Source organism: Piliocolobus tephrosceles, chromosome 7 (genome assembly GCF_002776525.5).
Source record: "Piliocolobus tephrosceles isolate RC106 chromosome 7, ASM277652v3, whole genome shotgun sequence".
In the NCBI taxonomy this organism is placed as follows: domain Eukaryota; kingdom Metazoa; phylum Chordata; class Mammalia; order Primates; family Cercopithecidae; genus Piliocolobus; species Piliocolobus tephrosceles.
This window is the reverse complement of record NC_045440.1, coordinates 82490801-82498541: the sequence shown is the minus strand read 5'-3', so window position 1 is coordinate 82498541 and position 7741 is coordinate 82490801. Positions and strand designations below refer to the sequence as shown.

General features: G+C 39.1%; 1 protein-coding gene across 1 annotated transcript in view; it reads left to right on the top strand.

Annotated features, from left to right (window-relative positions):
* The window catches only part of FABP12 (fatty acid binding protein 12), a 30761-nt gene that overhangs the window by 572 nt on the left and 22448 nt on the right, over positions 1 to 7741 (top strand). The window lies entirely within an intron of this gene.

Genomic DNA, 7741 nt, shown 5'->3' with positions numbered 1-7741 from the left:
GTGTGTGTGTGTGTGTGTGTGTGTGTGTGTGTGTGTGTGTGTGTGTGTAGAGGGGAAAGAGAGAGAGACTGAAAGAGATGAACTGGCTCACACGATCATGGAGGGTCAAGTCAAAATCTTCAGGTGAAGCTGGCAGTAGAGACCCAGGAAAGTATTGTAGTCTGAGTCCTACAGGAAGTTTGCTGACAATCCTTCTTGTTTGGGAGAGGTCAGTGTTTGTTCTGTTAAGATCCTCAGCTGATTGGATGAGGCTCATCCTCGTTTTGAAGGGTAATCTGCTTTAGTCAAAATCTGTCTGTTTAAGTGTTAATCTCATGCAAAAAGTATTTTCACAGAAACATTCAGAACAATATTTGACCAAATATCAAGGCACTGTGGCCCAGCTACAGTGACACATAAAATTAATCATCACATCTTCTATCTAAATTATGTAGATTTCCTTAACATTATCAGCCCCACCCCCACTACCTGCTATACTCATTCTAGCCTTTCTTTGTCTCCCAGTAACAACCACTTTCTTATCTGCCAAGAATGCCTTCAAAATTCTTTCCTGATGATTACCAGACTGTAGTGCGTGTTGTAATCATCAGAGCTAGCAAAGAATAGAGAGGCCCAACCTCGTGGGAGTAACACAGGGCCTGGGTATCTGCATTTTGCCAAGTTTCATGAATGATTCTGATACATACCAAAGTTTGAGAAACATTTCTTTAGTGAAAAGTAAATCCTACATTCAAGTGGCCCCTCGACATTCCCTTTATTAAAAAGTTATATTTGCATGATCTCATCCCAATCCAAAAGTAATTTTTTCCTTTTGTAAACTCCAACACTTTGAATATATCTCACACAATTTCAAATGTCCTTTTATATCCCCTTAAAATAGTTATCTAATGTGTTCTATTTGTATGCATTTCTGTACAGTATGTTTTGAGGGTAGTGACCTCAAAGTATATACAGCATATAGCGTAATCTAATACATGAAAAGAATCTAAATCCTGAATTCACTTTAGAATCACTTGGTGGATTTTTGAAAATCCTTATGCTCAGGTTTCATTTCCAGAGATTCTGATTTAATTACCAGAGGTGGACATTGGGCACCGGTATGTTTAAGAAGTTCTCCAAGTAATTCCAGTGTATTCTCAACCAGGACTGAGAATCACCGTTACTGTGAAAAGAGATGAGAGGAAGGAATCTTTATCCTTTTGGTATCATGGTATATCCCTGGTACCCAGGGCAGTGCCAGATGTGTAGTAGGTCAAATATTTTATTGAATGGGTCAAATATTTGACCATTTTCTTTTCTGTATGAATTCTGTAAAAGTTCTTTCACTTCTGTAAGCCTCAGTTCACCGTGTTTATAAAATGGGAATAACAATACCTATATCAATAATGATGGTTTTGAAGACTAAATGAGATGACAAGTTATTTGTCACATAGCAGATGCTCATCAAAAGTGAACTCCTTTTCGTTCAAACGTTGGTGTTCTCATCCTATTTCTGACACTGGCAGGAATTCTGTGGGCACAAAACTTACATACATATGAAATGTGTATTGAATGAATGAGTTATGAAAAATTAAATGATAGGTACATTAGGTGGGAGTAAAATGTGATAATGTCTCATTTTAACTGTTGGCTTTGTGGATTCCACTGTCCCACTCCAAGGAAGATATAAGACAGTAAATATTAATCACAGGATATGTTGCAATTATTTATGCTATATTTCTGCCAGTACCTGCTAAAAAGAAGAGCAGTTATAGTTTATGTGAAATTTCTCTTATTAAAATGAAGGCATAGTAATTAAGGAACTGGAATGTGATCAAATGAACTCATTTGGTCCCAAACCTTACTTGCAATAACATGCTTAATTTTCATTGACTCTCAGAGACCTTAAAGGTCATTGTGTAATGCTAGGACTACAAAGGGAAATGAAGAGAGAAGCACACTTTTGAATTGTCCCTTCATTTGTCTGTGGTGTGTATGTGTGAACTCCACGTTTGCTGGTGGTGTGCCTGTGTTCACACAAACACACGTAGTTTGGTGAAATGCACTTTGCAATACACAGTGTTGAATTAAACTTGGTCTGTGTGTCAGGACTCTGTGAGCTGGTGAAGGGCTACTTTTATTTCTAAATTGTCACTAGCTATTCAACTTCCACTTTTCTTCTTCTCTCTAGCTGTAAGCGTGGGAACTTCTGACTTTTTTCTCTTTCTTTCTTCCTCATGTTACTCAGAAAATAAACATAAAAGTAACAAGTGAGTTTTTGCAAAGAGCTCTTAGGAACCTGCTTGAGCAAGTAATAACAGCCTGAGGAAAAACGCTATATGCCAAGGGTCTAGCTTCAAATGAAACCTGGGTGTTCTGTGACTTGAGGTGGGCATGTGAAGACAAGAGGCTCTCCATGTTGGGCTAATTTGATTCAGTAACAGTGAAGACATCAAAACAAAGTATGCAAGGGTTACTGGTTGACATTTTCTCACAGAAGTTTGCTTGGATGAAAAAAATGACACAGGAAAATCTGTATGTGGGGCTACTATATACATTAAAGCTTAAATTATATTTTGAAATTTATTATTTTATTTTATTTTGAGATGGAGCCTCGTTCTGTCACCCAGGCTGGAGTGCAGTGACGCAATCTCGGCTCACTCCACCTCCCAGGTTGACACCATTCTCCTACCTCAGCCTCCCGAGTAGCTGGAACTGGAACTACAGGTGTCCACCATCACGCCTGGTTAATTTTTTTCTTTCTTTTTTTTTTTTTTTTTTTTTTTTTGTATTTTTAGTAGAGACGGGGTTTCACCGTGTTAGCCAGGATGGTCTCAATCTCCTGACGTCATCATCCACCCGCCTTGGCCTCCCAAAGTGCTGGAATTACAGGTGTGAGCCACCACACCTGGCCATTTTGAAATTTATAACACAATAGTTAAGATTCCTATAATGTCGGCCGGGCGCGGTGGCTCAAACCTGTAATCCCAGCACTTTGGGAGGCCGAGACGGGCGGATCACGAGGTCAGGAAATCGAGACTATCCTGGCTAACACGGTGAAACCCCATCTCTACTAAAAAAATACAAAAAAAAAAAAAAAACCTAGCCCGGCGAAGTGGCGGGCGCCTGTAGTCCCAGCTACTCGGGAGTCTGAGGCAGGAGAATGGTGTGAACCCGGGAGGCGGAGCTTGCAGTGAGCTGAGATTGCGCCACTGCACTCCAGCCTGGGCGACAGAGCGAGACTCCGTTTCAAAAAAAAAAAAAAATTCCTATAATGTCAAGGCAGAAACTAAACTCCAGGGCTGCATTTACTGTACTAGTTTTGTAAAGAAAATAAAAATCACTTGTCATAAACAAAACTTTCAGGTTTTCATCTCTTCTCTGAAATTGATTGACAGGAAACAGATCACTTTGTGACTGACTTGATAACAGAGACATAAGCAAAAGCATTAGGCTGCTTCTAAGAACCATTGTCATTCCAATAAATTATCCAAATATACCCCCACTATGTACAGTAACTTTTTGCAGGGGACAGTGTATGATGAAGTCATTAACTGAGGTAGGTGCAAAGCAAGAGCCCTAGGATACTCACTACATTTCAATCTTCCACTAAATTGTGAGATCTTGGTATCTTACTAATTGTGTATCCAGACTAAAGGAAAAACTCCAGGGATGAGAGTGGGCTGCATTCAGGTAGAGAGTGGACCTATGACTTTCTTTCTAAAGAAGATTCCCAAGTGGATTGATTCAGCAGCCCATGAACTTGAAGCTAGAGATAAGGAATATGTGGGGAGAATGAGTGACCCTGAATGAATCTCTGGATTGACAACAACCCTATAATATAGTCCTTTACGTCCAAAAAACTTTTAAAACACTATTCGGAATCTCGTAAAATAGAAGACCAGTTTTTGAAGTAATTAGAAACAACTTTCTAACAACTCAAAAAGAAAAGAGAAATCTGGGTCATCTTTTTACATTGTGAGAGGTGACTGTTGAATGTATTTGGAGAAAAGTACATAAAATTAAGCAAGCCCTTATTGAAATAAAAAACAAAACTGCAGGATTATTTCTAGCCTTTATCCATTTTCAATGTATTTGAGCACAAATCTTTTCAAAAAGCTAGACTAATTCCAGGTCTTTCACTGGATTAATTTTTAATGAATTTATTTTAAAATCACTCATTAATTTAAACTGATTAGTCTTTCAGACTTTAGTTGTCATTTTAATCAATCATCCACATAATGTAATCTTTCTGAAACAGAAGTCCAATCATGCCTCTCTCTATTTGAAAAAATCCCCTTGCTTCCCAGTGACTCCCTTTAGTTTTCCAGATCTAGATTAGAATGGAACATGAGGCCCTTTATGTTCCGCTGACAGTCCTAGTCTCTGCCACAACTTCTTGTTCACTTATGCCCAAGAGTTACCCAACCTCTAGCCGGGCATGGTGGCAGGTGCCTGTAATCCCAGCTACTTGGGAGGCTGAGGCAAGAGAATCGCTTGAACCTGGGAGGCGGAGGTTGCAGTGAGCCAAGACTGCGCCATTGTGCTCCAGCCTGGGCAACAAGAATGAAACTCTGTCTCAAAAAAATAGATAAATAAAAAATAAGAATTATCCAGTCTCTCAGTCTCCTAAACACTCTGTATGTACTTCCTGGCCTCTAAACCATTGGCCATAAAATCTCTTCCTGGAATTACACAATGTCATTTTAAAATCAGAGTTTCCACTCAGTAAACTCTTCTTTGATCCTGAAGAAAATCACTTTTATCTCTCACTGGGCTTCCATTATACTTAAGGTATTTTTCTATTTTAGCACTTGAACAGGTCATTGCAGTTATTTTGATTACATACTTCTCACTCCCACCGGACGGATCCCATGAGGTCTGGGATTGGGTCTTATTTATCTTTGTATTTACTCTGGGAGAAAAGAGTGCCAAGTGAATTTGGAGAAAGGTATGTTACCCAAAATTAAGCAGAGTTTTTTTTTTTTCTTTTTCTTTTTAACTGCAGAACTTCTCATTGCCTTACTTATACAAAGATATTAAGAGACCTTGTTCCTCATAGTTCTCACAAATTGTCTGATCACTCTCCCTCAGTAATAGATTGAATGGTCACCCTCAAAAAAATATGTCCACATTCTAGTGGGAGGAACCTAGGAGTGTGATTTAAGCCCTAAATCTAATGACAAGTTTCCTTATAAGAAATAAAAGAGAAGGAGCAACTTTAAGATGGAGGCAGAGATTGGAGTGATCCAGTCACAAGTGGGGGAACCTGGAACAACCAGAATCTGGAAGAGGCAAGGACGAATTTTCCGCTAGAAACTTCAAGATGTTGTCCCTACCAACATCTTGTTTTCAGACTTCTACCCTCCAGAACATCTAGAGTACCCTCCAGAACTTCTAGAGAACATATTTCCATTGTCGTAAGCCACCCAGTTAATGGTAATTCATTACAACAGCTCTAGGAATCTAATAAACTTCTCCCTTTTTCAGTTGCCCCCATTGTTTGTTATTCTGATGCCTCATTATATGGTAGTTTTCCCCCTAGCCCTGTATCTGCTCCTCTTACTTTACACTGTAACCTAGAGTGAACTTACCTACTCCAGACCACCACATATTTTTCTGATCCAGATCTTTATTTTCTGTGCTCTATATCTGTTTAACCAACTTCCTATTAGACACTGTAAATGTACTAACCTGTAGGTTATTCAAAATACACTCATCTCTCTGTCTCCGTCTCTGTCTCTTTCTCTCTCTTTCCTATAAAACTCCTTTTGGATGGCCTATTTTCTGCCTGGTACCATTGGGAGGGCACTTTACAATAATTTCTGATATGAACTCTTAATCCTATCAGCATCAAAAGTCCTTGCTGAACATATTTTTTTAAGACAGAATTTATTCCTCTAACTGTAGAACAATTTTAGGTAAACTGAAATTATTGAAAAATAGAAACAAAAACAACTTTCTCGTAACCTCACCTTCTAAGACAATCACCATTAACCATTGAGTGCACTTCATTCCAGTCATTTTGTTATACAAAGTTTTTCATATTTGCGATCAGGGTATACATTTATATACCTATAGATTAATGAGAACATCTCACTTGTTTTCAGAATTGTGAGTGTTCGTTTTAGGCATCTCTGAAACATAACTTCTAATCTGTTACCAATGATCTCCTAAATTAATTTTAAAATAGTGCTTGCTCATCATCTTCACTTTGACTTGAACCAGAGCCCAGGCACTGAACTAGTTTTCCACCTTGTGTTCCTTTCCAGTAGAGCCATAATCATTAAAATAGCGTGAGATGACATAGTCTCTTATGAAAGCTACTCTACACTGCCCAAACCTGCTGAAGAATTATCATATGCAATTGTTGCTGGAATGTCATCATTCAGTTTAGATTTCACAGTTGATGTTAATATGGGAGAGATAAATTACTCATATACTGCCTAGCCTGAAGCTAATTAGTTTCGTGAGCACATGTATGATCACAAAGCCAGAGATGGAAGTGCTCTGCCTTCAGTGACAATGTCTTTTACTACTGGATATTTCATTGTAATTTTTAGACTCTGAAGTGTCAAAATGTTAAGCTTAAAGGTCCTAAATTGGATATTATATCAGAATATTTAGTAAGGCTTTTGATAGAACAGTGGATTTTCTTCCTACAGTTTTCACCGAAGTCAACCCTTAGAGCACAGGTTGCCTTTTCCACAGCAGCAAGGGGTCAATGCTCTCAGGTAGCCTTTGTCCTCATCACCTCCCACTCCTGTCAGCTGTCATGACTCACCAAATTTTGCAACTGTTTTAATCACTGATGTTGTGAAAGATATTAATCTCATCTCTATTCTGCTCAAAATGTGGGAAAATCTTTTCTCAGTTCATCAGCAACAAGATTAGACCTTTTCAAAAGAGGAGATTAAAAATCAGACACATAAAAGTTAGAAATTGGTGCATTTGTAAATATGGATTAGTGACCCAATGGCTTGTCTGCAGATCACTGCCACTTGAGTACACTCTGCACTCCCAGAGAGTTGCATATTGGTTATCCATGACCTATCCCCCACCTGTAGACTTGTGGGAGTATCCAGCCCCATTCAGAGCTCATTCATGACTCAGAGAGATGTGGAATCCCACAAGCTTCTCCCTATATCCTCTCACCAGGTTGGTTCTAGCTTTCCGGTCATTCCAGGGTTGCCTCAATTACCTCCAAGTCACTTGAGTGCTGCTCTTCCTGTTCTCTGAAAAATCCCTGTGCCATAGTCCCATTCAGACAATGTTTCCCAAAGATAATAGTTGCCAAGATGCCCCAAGGTGAGTGTCCAATGTTACCCTATATAAAGCAAGAACCTCCAGGCTCCCTTACAACAGATTGGGCCAGGAACATTTTTAAGGAGTAAGTTTTCCTGATTTTTAAGAGTAAGTTCTCCTGATGTTTAACTGTCAGCATTTCACTTCATTCCCTTTTCCCAAGAGAAGAAGGTCAAGGCCAGCAGCTCCCGGGAAATTTCCATTTTCTCCATTCTGGCTGGGATTTTATAACACTCCATCAGCAAATTGTCTTTACAGAGTCAGTGGGTTCTTGTTTTTGAGACTTCATTGACACAAAAGTAAAGAAAGTCTGGCCCTAGAGGAAATCATTTACCTTTCTAGTTTTATTCCCAGGCCTCTAGGGTCTCCTAGACATTACCTCTAGGCTCAGATCCTGTTGAAATATTTTCTCCTTCCTTCCTTCCTTCCTTCCTTCCTTCCTTCCTTCCTTCCTTCC